Source organism: Eublepharis macularius, chromosome 5 (assembly GCF_028583425.1).
Source record: "Eublepharis macularius isolate TG4126 chromosome 5, MPM_Emac_v1.0, whole genome shotgun sequence".
NCBI lineage: Eukaryota > Metazoa > Chordata > Lepidosauria > Squamata > Eublepharidae > Eublepharis > Eublepharis macularius.
In genome coordinates, this window is record NC_072794.1 from 105,947,120 (window position 1) to 105,961,656 (window position 14,537).

General features: G+C 42.6%; 1 protein-coding gene across 1 annotated transcript in view; it reads right to left on the bottom strand.

The window, feature by feature from the left end:
• The window catches only part of C5H6orf89 (chromosome 5 C6orf89 homolog), a 41,943-nt gene extending 40,956 nt beyond the window's left edge, over nucleotides 1-987 (bottom strand). Inside the window, exon 1 of the mRNA XM_054980616.1 lies at nucleotides 829-987. The gene's annotated coding sequence lies outside the window, so the exon portion shown is untranslated. The remainder of the gene's footprint in view (nucleotides 1-828) is intronic.
• Nucleotides 988-14,537: the final 13,550 nt, after the last annotated feature.

Genomic DNA, 14,537 nt, shown 5'->3' on the forward strand with positions numbered 1-14,537 from the left:
ACTCTCAGCCTAACCTACCTCAAAGAGCTGTTGCTTTAGGCTCATCCTGCATTGGGCAGGGGGTTGGACTAGAAGGTGTGTATGACCCCCTTCCAACTCTGTGATTCTGTGGAAAATTATGTAAGCTGCTTTGCATCCCCATCAAGGAAGAAAGGCAGGATATAAATGAGGTCAAAAATTAAACAAGAGAAGAACCCCCTAATTTTCACCAGATCAGGAAACAACCTATCTCCCGCCAGAGCTGGCAGACCGCCCCTTCCAGAACATCAGCCTTCCCAACTGCATCACCTCCATCGCTCCCAATGGGCCAAATCGGAAACCTACAGCTTTTTTTCTCGACAGCACTGCTCAGATTGTAAATGCTGGCGACGAGAGACTCGCACATCTCAGCGCACCGAAAGCACAGCTGATCTCAGATCTCTGCCAAGACTCAGCGGGACCCTGGCGACGGAAGGCGAGGCCACAAGCTCTGGCGCTGCCCGCTTCCCCTGCCTGCGCCGCCGCCGTGGTGGCCGGGCCAAGGGGCAGCAGCAGGCCAAGGCCTTGCGTTTATCGGCCTCCCCCGCTCCCGTGACTCCTTTCCTCGCACCAGCTGCACAGGGCGGCAGCCATCCACACGGGCGGAGCGGCGCGGCCGAGGCTGGGCGGCCACCGCAGTGGGCCGCGACCGCTAGGCATTTTTCCGCGGCCCAGCCGAGCCCCAGCCGCTCTCCCGCAACGGCAGGAGGCGGCCTAGCCCCGTTGGACGAGTGGCGGGCCCCCTCCGGCTCCTCGCCGCCCCTGCCGTTTTCCCAGCGGCGCCTCCCGCCCTAACCCTCAGCGCCTCACCCCATGAACCGCCCGGACAGCTCCCGCAAGCCCGCAGGGACCGAAGAAGGGAGCCGATCAATTGAAGTGGAATTCGCTAGCAGGCCCGGCGCTTCCTGCTTCCGGGGCGAGGCCGCAGATTTACCGCGACGGCGCCTCCTCTTCATCGGGGCTTCAGGCCTCTTTCCCGCTTGCGCCTTCGTCGGCAGCCTCGAGATGTGCAGGCCGATCGCGGGGGGCGGGGGGTACTCGGGTGCTCCGAGGTGCCGGGCAAGGCTGCCACTCTGGCCAAGGAGAAAGGGCCCTTCAACTTGCTTCGGAAACGAGCATACATCAGGCTGTGATTGTTACATCGGATTGCAGCGATGTAGTCCAACCCTGGACATGTAAAATTCAGTTGACTGCTTCCAAAGCGCACAGACTACTGCAGCTGTAATTGCCAACTTCTGGGGTGCTGTTGCAAAATTTCCAAAAGTATATTTGCTGGAAGTTGTCTATGTAGTACTCTGAAGCAGTACTATCAATAGTTCTATTCCAGGGAGTTAATCCATATTCTTTGTTTTAAAGTATCACTTTAAAAGATGGGACTTCTGGTACTCTCTGCATGGAGGTAAGGAACAGGTGAAAATACTGGCGTGAGTCTAAAAATAAGTGCCAGAACTCAAGCTTAACCTTCTAAAGTCCCACACACTTTGTTCACACATCCTGAACAAAAAACATGAATTTGGCACTATCACACTTCCCACTGCCTCTATGTCTGGTGACCTCTTCATGAAACAGGTTCTTCCTGAGGTATGCTAATGCCACAATAGACTGACTTAGCTGTTGAGGTGCTGCCAATCTTTTGCTCTTTCAACAGCGGTTGGCGCCCTGGCACTTTCCACTGCTCTGTCTGTATCACTGGATCGATGGCAAGGTCTCATTTCCTGTGTGCAATTCTAGCCATCAGATTTTCAAGAAGAGACTGCAGAGCTAGAAAAAGCACAGAAGAGGGCAACCAAGATGATTAAGGGGGTTGGAGCATCTTTCCTGTGAAGAACGATTGGAGAATCTGGGATGTTTCATTTGAGAAAAAAAACTACTGAGGGGAAACATGATAGAGGTCTACATGGATAGCCCAGATGAGCCTGATGTCATCAAATCTCAGAAGCTAAGCAGGGTTGTCCTTGGTTAGTAATTGGATGGGAGACCTCCAACAAAGACCAGGGTTGCAGAGGCTGGCAATGGCAGACCTGTAGAGTGTGGTATATCTTGTTGGAAATACAATGTCTTGTGTATAGAGAAGGCAGAAAACACAAAAAATACCTACAGGGGGCAGCAAAATAAGATCCTTTTTTCTGCCTCTATTCTGTCCTTGCATGTCTCCAGATTGGTATTCTTAAAATACTTCCTGTTTCTTCCCAGAAGTCCCTCTCTCCCAGTTTAGTGAGGTAGTTCGTATTTATTCTGTTTCTCTGCTTTCTATCAAAGTTGTAGTTCCTGAATAAACTCTCTTCATCCACTTCTTAATCAGACTCAAGATCGTTCCTAAGATATGTAGGCTCTGGTATAGCTTGCAGCTTGTTTGAGCCCATATAAGCTCTTTTGCAGTTTACACACGAGAAGCCTGTCCTGGGATTGTTCGAATCCTCGTAGTTCTTCCACGTAAACTTCCTCTTTTATTTCACCATGCAGAAAAGTTGATTTTATGCCTAGATGCTTCATGTGCATCTTTTGCACTGCAGCTATACTCAGGAGTACCCTTATTGAAGTGTGCCTCACTACTAGTGCGAAGGTTTCATTGCAGTCTTCACCGTATTTCTGAGTGTAGCCTTTGGCAACCAATCTCACCTTGTATCTTTGCACTTTGTCTTTTGCATCGTGTTTGGTCTTGAAAATCCACTTGCACCCAACTGTTCTCTTCCCTAGAGCGAGTGGATCCGTTTCTGATTTCTGAAGAGAGATTCAATCTCTTCCTCTGCAGCCTTTCTCCACTTCTCTGGCAGGCATTTTTGTTATGTCTTCCCATGTGGATGGTTCAGGCACAACTTTTGTCCTTGCCAGATTGGAAAGTCTTTTTGGTGGTATGCTTTTGTTTACTTTCCCTGATTGCCTGATTCTTGGCTCTTCAGTCCCTTCTGGCTTTGCGGCCCCTTCTGGCTCTGCGGGTTCCCCAAATGTGTCATGTGTGCAGTCCATGATGGGTAGTTGTACTGCTCTTTGTTGCTGTTCTTCATTTTCACCTGTTGGTGCACTCTCACCAATGTCTGCTATCTTCTGTTCATTAACATAGACAATGTGGTAGATTTTTCAGTCTTTGGGTTAAGGATTTGGTATCCTCTACATCTTTGTGCATACTCCATAATTCCTTCTTCTGCTCGGAGATCCATCGTAGGCCTTTTTTCTTTAGGAATATAACTGTAGGCTTTTGATCCAAAAACCTTCAGTTGATTCACACTGGGTTTGTGCCCATACCATAGTTCAAATGGGGTACTGCTTGCACCTTTGGTGGGCAGGCTATTTTGCAGGTAGGTAGCAGTGTTAATTGCTTCTCCCCAGAATTTCTCAGGTAGCCTTGCTTCAAGGAGCATAGACCTACTTATTTCAGTGAGAGAATGATTCTTTCTCTCTGCCACTCCGTTCTGCTCTGGCATGTATGGCACTGTGACTTGATGTTGAATCCCCAGCTCGGGCATGTAATTTTTTCATTTCATGTCCTACATATTCACCTCCATTGTCAGTACAGAGTGCCAATGGCCCTCTCTGGAATCTGTTAACTGACCATTGCTACATAAGTTTTAATTTTTCCAGCACTTGATTTTTCTCCCTGATCATATATGTTACAGTATACTTGTTTCCTGTGGATAAAGTGTAGATGACTGGGGAAGGCAATGGCAAACTACCCCATAAAAAGTCTGCCAAGAAAACGTCATGATGTGACGTCCCCCCATAGGTCAGTAATGACTCAGTACTTGCACAAGGGGCTACCTTTACCTTTTTTATACTTGGAGAATGCATCAATGAAGGTGAGAATATATTTGTTGCCACTAGGTGTTGCTATTCTTGTTGGACCACATTGGTCACTGTGTATTAAATCTAATGGCTGCCTTGCCTCATTTTCCTCAGCTCCTTTCCCTCTAAAGCTGGGTCTGACTGCTTTGCTTTTAATGCAGCATATACATTTTTCTTCAAAAGCATACTTAGTAAATTGCATGCCTTTCGTCAGATTATTGCTTTGAAGTTGGCTCATTGCATTTACATCTCAGTGCCCAAAACACCTGTACCAAATTAATGAGCAATTCTTATGTTCACAGGTCTGCTTTACATTTGCAAAGTCAGCTACTTGCTGGCACGTTTCCAGGACATACAGACTGTTCTGCTTCTTAGCTACAGCTACACCTCCTTAAATAAGACATTGTTTACCAAAAGATACTTTCATGTTTTTCTCTGCAAGCATGCTTACAGAAAGCGGGCTAGTTTCCAAAGTTGGCACATAGAAGCACTTCGTTAGCAAGATTTCCTGGGCCTGTTCATTTGGAAGTTTGCATCTTAATGTTCCAGACCTTAAGCCTGCTATTTCTACAGATCTGCTACACGCAACACCTCCCTCTTTGCTTCCTTTAGAGTTTCAAAGAAAGCTTTATTCCTGTCATGTGAGCTGCACATACAAAGTCAATATACCAAAATTGTTCTCTAGGTTCTCTTTCTGCAGATTTTGGTTTGTCATGTTGGAAATTCCTCCCTGCTCATCTCCAGGAGGAATCCCTTTGAAGAGATGGCAGTTCCTTTTGAAGTGCTGCTTTTTCCACATTCATGGCAAAATGCACCAGCTATAGCACTTTCACAGTCCCTCAGTACAGGCTGTCTGTCTGAGTTCTGGAATTCCTTATGTCTCCAGCATGCTTATGGCTTGACTCAGAGTCAAATCTTTTTTAGCTTCTACTTGATTTATGAAACTTTCATACTCTGTTTGCAGGCTGTTCAGCAACAGTACTATCAGATCTTCGTCAAGGAGATCTTTTCCAGCTGAGCGAAGCTGCTAGATTAAAGCCAGAAAATTATCCAGGTGTTCATGCAAGCTCTGATGCTTTCCCATTCTAATACCGAACAACTTCCTTTGTAAAAAAATTCTACTCTTAAGCAAAGTATCTACAAAGTCTTTGAACTTCTTCCCAGATATTTTTAACTTTATCAATATGAATAACCCATAAAGTATCCCAGCCCTCCAAACCTTTAAACAGGATCCCTTTGGCTTTGTCTCTGTGTTCATCCCATTTTCTTTGCTTTTCAGGTTCCTCATTTGCCAGTCTTGGATCCTTAATTGCATCCCAAACTCCTTGTTCCATGAGGTGGGTCTGCATGCAGGCTTTCCAGATCACATCGTCTCTTTCGTTCAGCCTTTCTATCACTGCAACTTGCTGAATGCTATAGATAGCCATTTTGTCCCTCTGTTTTCTCTCACACACAGCTTGTGAAGGGAGCCTCTGGTTACCCTTATTCCTTTAATCAGAGATCAATCCACAAACCATCCTCTGCTACCATGTATGCTCTGGTATATCTTAGGAATGATCTTGAGTCTGATTAAGGAGTGAATGAAGAGAGTTTTTTCAGGAACTACAACTCTTGACAGAAAGCAGACAAACAGAATAGAAACTAACTACCTCACTAAACAGGGAGCGAGAGGGACTTCCAGGAAGTAGCCAAAGAATACCAATCTGGAGACATACAAGAAGGACAGGCGAGAGATAGAAAAAAGGATCTTATTTTGTTATCTAGCTGTCAGATTTGCTGCCCTCTGCAGGTATTCTGTGTCTTCTGCCTTCTCTGTACACAAGACATTGTATTTCCAACAAAACCACCTCTGTTAATCTCTTGTCATGAAAACCCTGCCAGGGGTCACCATAAGTCAGTGTTTTGAGGGCACTCTTTAACACCACAGAGAAAGTGAGTAGGGAGAACTTTTTCTTCCGCTCCCACAAAACTAGCACTCAGGGACAACCAATGGGGTTGATGGGCCATAAATTCAGACAGGCAAAAGAAAATAAGTCATTCAACAGTAATTAAATTGTGGCATTCACTGCCAATGGATGTAGTGATGACCACAAACATGGATGTGTTGGGAGGGCAGATTCAGGGACAAGCCTAAGGGAACCTCCATATTTATTTATTTATTTATTTACAATCCGCCTTTTTCACTGAGACTCAAGACAGATTACACACTGTGAGATTAGTACAGTCAATATTAAGGACATTTCTATAAACAATGCCACAGGATAAATAAACTCAAGTTTACAAAGACATAGCATTAACAAGAATCCAAAAGAGCTGAAGAAATGCTGAAACAAGCACAAGTAATTCTAGAGCTGACATTAGACAACAAGAAACACAAGTAGCTCATAGCATGTATTTAAAACAACAGATAGTACTTAAGGCAACATAGTGGTAAAGCCTATGGTCCCTAACTCATTAACAAAGCATGTGAGACCCCCCCTCCCTACAATACAAAAGCCTTTTGAAGTTTTGCATCGTTTGCGGAAAGCATAAGTGTGGGGGATCTCCTGACCTCTTCAGGCAGGCTGTTCCACAGGATGGGGCCACCACAGAGAAAGCTCGTGTACAGGCTGCTGTTGATTTTGCCCATATGCAGGGTGGCACCTGCAGGAGACCCTGTAAGGATGAGTGAAGTTGTTGTGGAGGAACATAGGGAGGGAGGTGATCCTGTAGGTATGCTGGACCAAGGCCGTGAAGAGCTATGTATGTGATAATACCTTGAACTGAGCGTGGTAACTGATAGGTAGCCAATGGAGTAATTGCAGAATGGGGGTGATGCACATGCTCCTGCTCACTCCTGATAACAATTGCGCCACAGCATTTTGGACAAATTGGAGTCTCCCTAGTTAACTTAGATAGAAATTGACCAAATGGTAAATTAGTTCTTAAATGTCCGGGATGGAATGATCTATAGTGCAAAACAGAATTTTTGTCAGTTTTTTTCTTGTAGGGATGCACTGCTAATGTGCTATCATCTGCTCGGGAAACTGTTACATCTAAGTAGTTCACCATTTGCCCACTTGATTGCCAGGTGAATTTTATATTTGGATGAATGCCATTCATCCAGTCCACCAGTTCAGCAGTATTTATAGTTTCATTCACCACCTAAATAAATCATCAATAAAACGAACAAAGATAAGGATGCCATTCCAATGAGGATTATTATCAGGATTACAAAAGTAGTCGCGTTCTAATCTGCCCATAAATAGGTTTGCGACGCTTGGGGCCGCAGAGCAGCCCATGGCAACGCCCCTTACCTGTAGAAAAAAATCTATCCTCAACTTGAAAGTAATTATTTTCCAGTACTATCTCCAAAAGAGATATCAAAAAAAAGGTAGGTGGATGGCCAAGTCTGCAGTGTCTTTCATATTCTTTTATTCTTGTCTGGATGCTACGCTGTGTGGTCCCAATGTAAACTTGTCCACAGCTGCAGGGTATACGGTATACTTCTGCAGAGGTGAGGGGGTCTCTACTGTCTTTTGCTGAACGTAGCAACTGTTGTATTTTTCGGGTGGGTCTGAATATTGCTTGAAGCAGTACCAATCTCTGTGAGTTGGTGAGTTTTAAACCACCTCAACAATATCCACCTGAACCTACAATTCACCATGGAGAAAGAAATTGGAGGGAAACTTCCATTTCTAGATACCTTGGTCATCCGCAAAGCAAACTTTCCATTAGGTCACAAGGTCTACAGGAAACCAACTCACATAGATGGGTACTTACACAAAAACTCCAATCACCACCCTCGACAGAAAAGAGGCATAATAAAAACATAAGTAGACCATGCTAGACGGATATGTGAACTGCACTTTCTCAACGAGGAAACTAATCATCTAAACCACGCACTTCAAGCAAATGGCTACTCCAGAAATGAAATCAGAAGAGCAATTAAACCAAGGATAAATCAAACAACCAAGGAAAAACAGTCTCTCACAGGAAAAGTGTTTTTTCCATATATCAAAGGAATCACTGATCAGATGGGAAAGATTATGAAAAAGCACAACCTTCAAGCAGTATTCAGACCCACCAGAAAAATACAACAGATGCTACGATCAGCAAAAGACAGTAGAGACCCCCTCACCTCTGCAGGAGTATACCGCATACCCTGCAGCTGTGGACAAGTTTACATCAGGACCACACAGCGTAGCATCCAGACAAGAATAAAAGAACATGAAAGACACTGCAGACTTGGCCATCCGGAAAAATCAGCAGTGGCTGAACATAGCCTAACTCAAACAGGACACAGTATCCTATTCCAGGACACTAAAATACTGGATAACACTTCCAACTACTTCGTCAGATTGCACAGGGAAGCCATTGAAATTCATAAGCATAAGCACAATTTCAACAGGAAAGAAGAGACCTTAAGAATGAATAGAGCATGGTTTCCAGTCCTGAAAAACACCAAGCTAACAAAATACTCTATACCCGACAATAGCCCTGCAGAGAAGATTAGTACATCAAGCACCAATCCATATGCAAAAGAACATCATCAGGATACAGTGAAGCCTCCCTTCATTAGCATTCCACACCCTGGGAAACTCTTACAGGATGACTCAGCCCAACCCTACCTTCCTGAGTAGATATACCTGCCAACTTCTTTTCCATACTGTGACACTGAGAGATCTCTGTCTTTTGGTGCTACACCTCTGAAGATGCCAGTCACAGCTGCTGGCGAAACGTCAGGAACTACAATGCCAAGACCATGGCTATACAGCCCGGAAAATCCACGACAACCATGTCTGATTTAAATGTGATGCTGGTAGTGTTACCCAAATAGGAGGTCTCCTTAATTAGTTGGGGGTATTAGTATTAAGGAGGTAAGTGAGAGGGGGTAACTAGGAATGTCTACCAATGTGTACAAGATTATTCCCTTAGAGAACTCTCAAATGAATCAGGCAGATGTTCAATAGGAAAGGAATTTTTTTTATTAAAGAGAAATAAAAGGGCAAATGTACAGAAATTACACACAGCACACATACAACGCTAACTAAGAAAATCGGAGAAAAATAGGAGAAAGCCGTTTCAGGGAGGGCGATAGTTACCAGTCTCGAAGAGCAGAGGGGTCTGGGGAGGCAGCAAAATGACCAGGATTTCATGGAGAAGAAGCCCAAACAGATTTGGGGGAGTGTAGATGGATCAAGAACACACACAGCACATGGCTAGGGAGCCCAGTTATACGGTAAAATGCTCCCTGGGACAAGCTGACACCTTTGCCCCCAAAACAATGGCTTAATGGCTTGTCCAGAGGTTGGACAATAAGTTGGGAGAGGTTTAATGGTTCCTATCTGAGGTAGACTGTAGGTGAAAAAGTGTTTGATGACCCTTGAAGGACCAGATTGGAAAAGCTACCAGACATTGCTCGATAGCTTTGATTAGGGCAGGTGGGTGCAGGGAAATGATATTGGGGGCACTGACAAGTTAAGAGTTTCCTGGGAGCCTTATAATTTTAAAGTTGTGTGTCTATCTCTGGGATGTCAATCAGCTGTTCTGACTCACACTCGTTTTTTAGGCTCCTGTTGGCTGGCATCCACTCTTGTAGGTTATAGAAGGACTAGTAGCTTGAGGGATTTATTTGTACATTTGGATATGAAGCACAGGGATAAGCCAAGAGATCTGCCAAAGGGATATTTTAGTTGCAGACCTTGTAATGTCTGCACTTTGGCATGGACAGAAAGTAACAGAAACTTTGAACAGTTAAGGGGGGTTATAACTCTCTATGATTTCTTGACGTGCAATACCCAAGGTGTAGTATATTTGATTGAATGCCCTTGTAAGAAAATATATATTGGTAGCACAACACAGGCAGTGATGATGAGGATACAGGTACACCAGTCTAAAATTAGAAGAAAAATTATAGAAGCACCCTTCCAAAGGAGTTAGCCTTGTTAGTCTGTAGTAGCAAAATAGTAAAGAATCCAGTAGCGCCTTTAAGACTAACCAACTTTATTGTAGCATAAGCTTTCGAGAGCCACAGCTCTCTTCGTTAGATGCATGGAGGGTATGAAGAAACTGGCTAGAGATATATAGGTGGCGATTAACAGCGCATTGTTTACAGTAACAGCGCATTGTTTACATCATGAGAGGGAATTAAGGTTTTGTGTGCTAGAAGTAGTCCTTGATAAAGAAGGTAGAATTTGACTCCAACGGGAGTCATTCTGGATCTTTTAATTTACAGTCAAGTTCACCCATCGGTCTTAATCAAGACTGGGACTTGTTATTTATGAATTGTTTTACTGCATGAATTGTTTGTGTATGGTCACTTTAAATCTGATATTCGAGTGGTCTTAGTAACCAGTAAAAAAGCCTGTAAGGGGACAATATATAAGATGGAATTTCCTCCATGTTCTGTGGAAACATCGTCCGTTGTTCTGCGAAATGGGTACATCTGGTGTGTGAACAAATTAACATTAGTATGTGAATAACAACAGAGATGTAAGATGATTATTTATTGTATTAGGCAAGGCATTATTAGGGCTGTTTTTGGCTTTACAGACTACAGCCTTTGAAAAAGCTCTAAGAGCGAAACAAACGCGGCTAGCAGTTTGTTGGGTGGAGCCTTCAATGGTGGTGTTCCACGGACTGATTCCAGGAAATAAGCGATTGTGATTACTCATAAGATACTGTCTTTATCAATTTTTCTTGAACACTGAAAAAAACCAATTGATGTAACTACTCTGTGGAAGCTACTGGAAAGAAATGCCTATGGTGTTTTTGTATAAGTATATTCACACAGATGGGACTGGAGAAATCATATTTATGAATTGTATTAATGCTATTTATTGTATTTGAGCTATTTATGGTTTGTTATTTATACTATTTATTGAATGTATTGTTGGCACATTGCAGTTTTTAACACTAAACAACTGCTTATGAATGGTTATTAATTAGAAGTGGTGGAAGACTCGTGTTTTTTGCTTGGCATCCACTCTGGGCGAAGCAGTGTCTTAGACTACCCTCTTAGCATGAGGAGGGGGCCTGACTGCTAACAGTAGGTCATAAAGATCTTACCTGTGTAGTCTTTTATAAACCCAGCATTGCATTTAAACTGTACTTCCCAAGCAACTTTAGCATGTCAGACTGAGCCTGGGTGAATATTTCACTGATGTGCTAATGTTATGCACATAGCAACATTGCGCACAGAACAGTTAAATTTAAACGAGATGCTAAGAATATGCAGGATCACACTGGTAAGTTCTTGCTCATGGCATCTCATTTAAATCAGACCTTAATTATTAAAAGTGAGAGAATATTTAAAATGCAGCATGTTTGGTACTATTTATGCTTCAATGATTTTGTTATATCCCTGAGTTAAACACAGTTTCATTCTTGTTTATAAGCTGATTTTCAATTAGTGTGTGTGTTTTCCATAAGAGTGTAATTTGCTTATAAACTGCTCTTTTAATTGGAAAACTAATTTCACTCTGTGTTTTTTTTAAAGTTGTTTACAGCTTTACATTCTGGAACACATTCAAATTGGCCTGATGAATTTTAAATTGTGTTTGCTGCCATCTTGTGGAGAAAGTTCTAGAAAGAAAAAGCAACATTCACCTTTTGCTTTATTTATTTGGTGAATGGTAACATTTTTTGATAAGCGATGCCTTCTGTGCACAACTGAAACAGCATTTAAGAGAAACCCCTTTTATTTACGTGCCACATTGCAGCTATATAGTAATTTTGGATGATCTGGCTTATAGCTATTACATTTCAGTTTTGTAACCACCTTTGTTCAATTGAATTTCCGGTGTGCTTACTACATATCATTCCAAATTAATTTTGAATTTGGCTATCAATCTGGCTGTCCTACTTTTTTGAACAAAAAAGACTCTTGTGGCAAAGAATAATAGTTTTATAGGATCATAAGCTTTCAGGGTCTTGAGCCCATTTCATCAGATGCATGAAATGTGTTCTCTGTTAACTGGTATATTTACAATGGACACAGAAAAAAATGTAAATAGTGGAGTCAAAAGGCAGTTAAAGATATTTCACAATAGCAGTAAGGTAAGAAATTTTGAATTGCTACGCTAATTTAAAATTTGTCACAGGATAAGAAATCATTGTCCTTTCAGAGCCATAATTTCAGTGGGATTAAACTTGAGTAACTCTGCATAGGATTGCACTGTCGGGGCTTCACAGGACATAGAAGAGGAAAACTGGGTAGCAGAGCTCTTTGGGGGGAGTTTCTCTACATATTTGGGATGAGAGTATGGGCAGGAGGCAGTTGGTAAGCTCTTTTAAGGTTTCTGACTATAATTGCATATTTTTACAGAATCTAACAACTCCAGTACAAATGGTCTTGGTTATTCTGTAACCTATTTTTGAAGCCCTAGCTTGATTGCAGTTGCTGTTTTCTTGTAACCAGATTCTGCAGTTGCTTATTTGTTTTTAAAATAAGAAATGAGAGATCCATCTGCGTTACTTGGAAGAGGCATAGAATAAAACATACAGGCAGAGATGGTTTTTAAAGGTTATGCGAAGCACTCTCATAGAAGTTATCTGTTATTGCTAACCATGCCGTTAGAGAGTCTGCTGCAGCACCTGATAGGAATTACTACCTTCTTTGTTGGCCTTGTTCCTGTGCCTTCAGGCAGCAGACTAACAGAAACTAAAGTAGATTTATTTATTTAATTTATATTCCGCTCTCCCTGCAGAGCACAGATGAATAGTGCAATCCAACACAGAGCTTGTTTCGGTGGACTTACCTAGAGTAACTCTGCATAATATTGCATCATAACTGTGGGAGTGCGATTCAGTATTCCCAGATAATACTAAATAATTGCTGATTCAGTATTATTCAGGTATATGGAATAACATTAGAGACTCCCAAATAAAATCAGGATACTGAATAAATCAGTGCCAGATAAACGCAAATTTATTTGGGTTTATCAACCAAAAGCAGCCACAGCTTTTTTTAAAGCTGGCCAGCTGCTCTTACAAGCTCGCCTCCACCCCACAACTTTCCAAACCTTTCCTGGGCTAGTTTGATGTAGTGGTTAAGAGTGGTGGGACTGTAATCTGCAGAACCAGGTTTGATTCTCTACTTCTCCACTTAAAGCCAGCTGGGTGACCTTGAATCAGTCACAGCTCTTCCAGAACTCTCTCAGCCCCACCCACCTCACAGGGTGATTGTTGTGGGGATAATCATAATATACTCTGAGTGGGTGTTAAGATGTCTTAAAGGGTGGTATATAAATCAAATATTATTATTATGCTATTATTTGTCCCCCAAGGGAGAGGGGAGTGAGTGAATTAGTGAGGCTTCTTCCCCTCACAGGCTTTCCAGACATGTCTGGTAATGGTTTGATGTTGGTTGTTGGTTCTGTTGAGCTTGCAAAACAGTCCTTCCTTGCTTCAGTTTGGTTTTTTGACATTGGTTCTGTTGGGATTCTGTGGTTTGGGGTTGGTTCTGTTGTGCTTGCATTAGCCCTGGGTTTGGTCTGCCTGAGTTTGAGTGACACTGGTTCTGTTGGACTTGCAACAGTGTCCTTCCTTGCTTCAGTTTGGTTCTGCTAATATCCTCTTGGTTGACATTGGTTATGGTAGGATTCTCTGTTTTGACATTGGATCTGGTCTTCTCTGGTCTTTGGTACAGTATTGGTCCCCTTGCTTCAGTTTGGTTTGGATGGGATTTCCTTGTTTCATCTTGGTTCTGTCGGGTTTTGTTGGTTCAGCTTGCATTGGAAAGTGGCTTTTGGCCAAGGGTTGCACCTTCACTTAAGGTTTCTTTGCCTGGATAACCTTGGAAATGTTTTCCCCATAGGAAACAATGGAGAGTGGCTGCAGGCACCTTGTTCAGTAGCCCACAGAATCTTCTGAAATTCGGGGGGTCTCTAGTGGACCGGCAGGACTAGGTTACCTGCAAATTTGGTGGTGTTTGCTTGAAAAATGCTCCCCCCAGGCCCATTGGGAATAATAGCTGAATATGTTCTGTATTTCTGGTTTAAACTGCACCCGAATCTAGAATCTGACCCGGATTTCAGGAATACCAAATATTTTTGGTATTCCTGAATACTGGATCTGAATTCAGCCAATATTTTTTCCTAATTATAACTTTTCTAGCTTGGAGATAAATGGTAGAAAAAACTTCTCGTGCAAAATTTCTGCTCCTCAAGTTGCTGTAAAGGCATAGGAACAGAGACTGGGGAAAGTGGTCATCCTAAAGAAGAATATAATGCCAGTAGGGTGTAGTGAGCACACCATTCAGCTTGGAATTGAGGGCCACAGCTACACTATGAGGTTTTTAAAGAGTTTGGTCCAGATTCTCCAGACCCAGCTCAGACTCTCTGCAGCCAAACAGCAGCTTCAGGGAATGGCTCGTTTAAAATAAAGAATCCAAACAGGTTTGAAATGCTGCTGTGGAGGGAGGAAGGACTCCTACCTCCCACCCAACCCATTTTCACGTGCAGAAACAGCAATAGGAGGGGGGCATTATTTCATCAGCTTTGCTGCTCCACATGCACAGAATACTCCACGTGGATATAATTAATTACACATGAAATATAAATAATTCAAAACTTCCCTGTACTACTGACATATTGTTTGGTTATGGCTCTGTTCATCAACAAATGCTTTCTTTAAAAACATACTCCAGCCACTGATTTGAATGACTAAAGATACATGTTTGTGTGCTCCAGTAAAATGGAAACAATAAGAAATGACACCATATTTTTATTCATAGTATTTCTTAATGCTTACTTTTA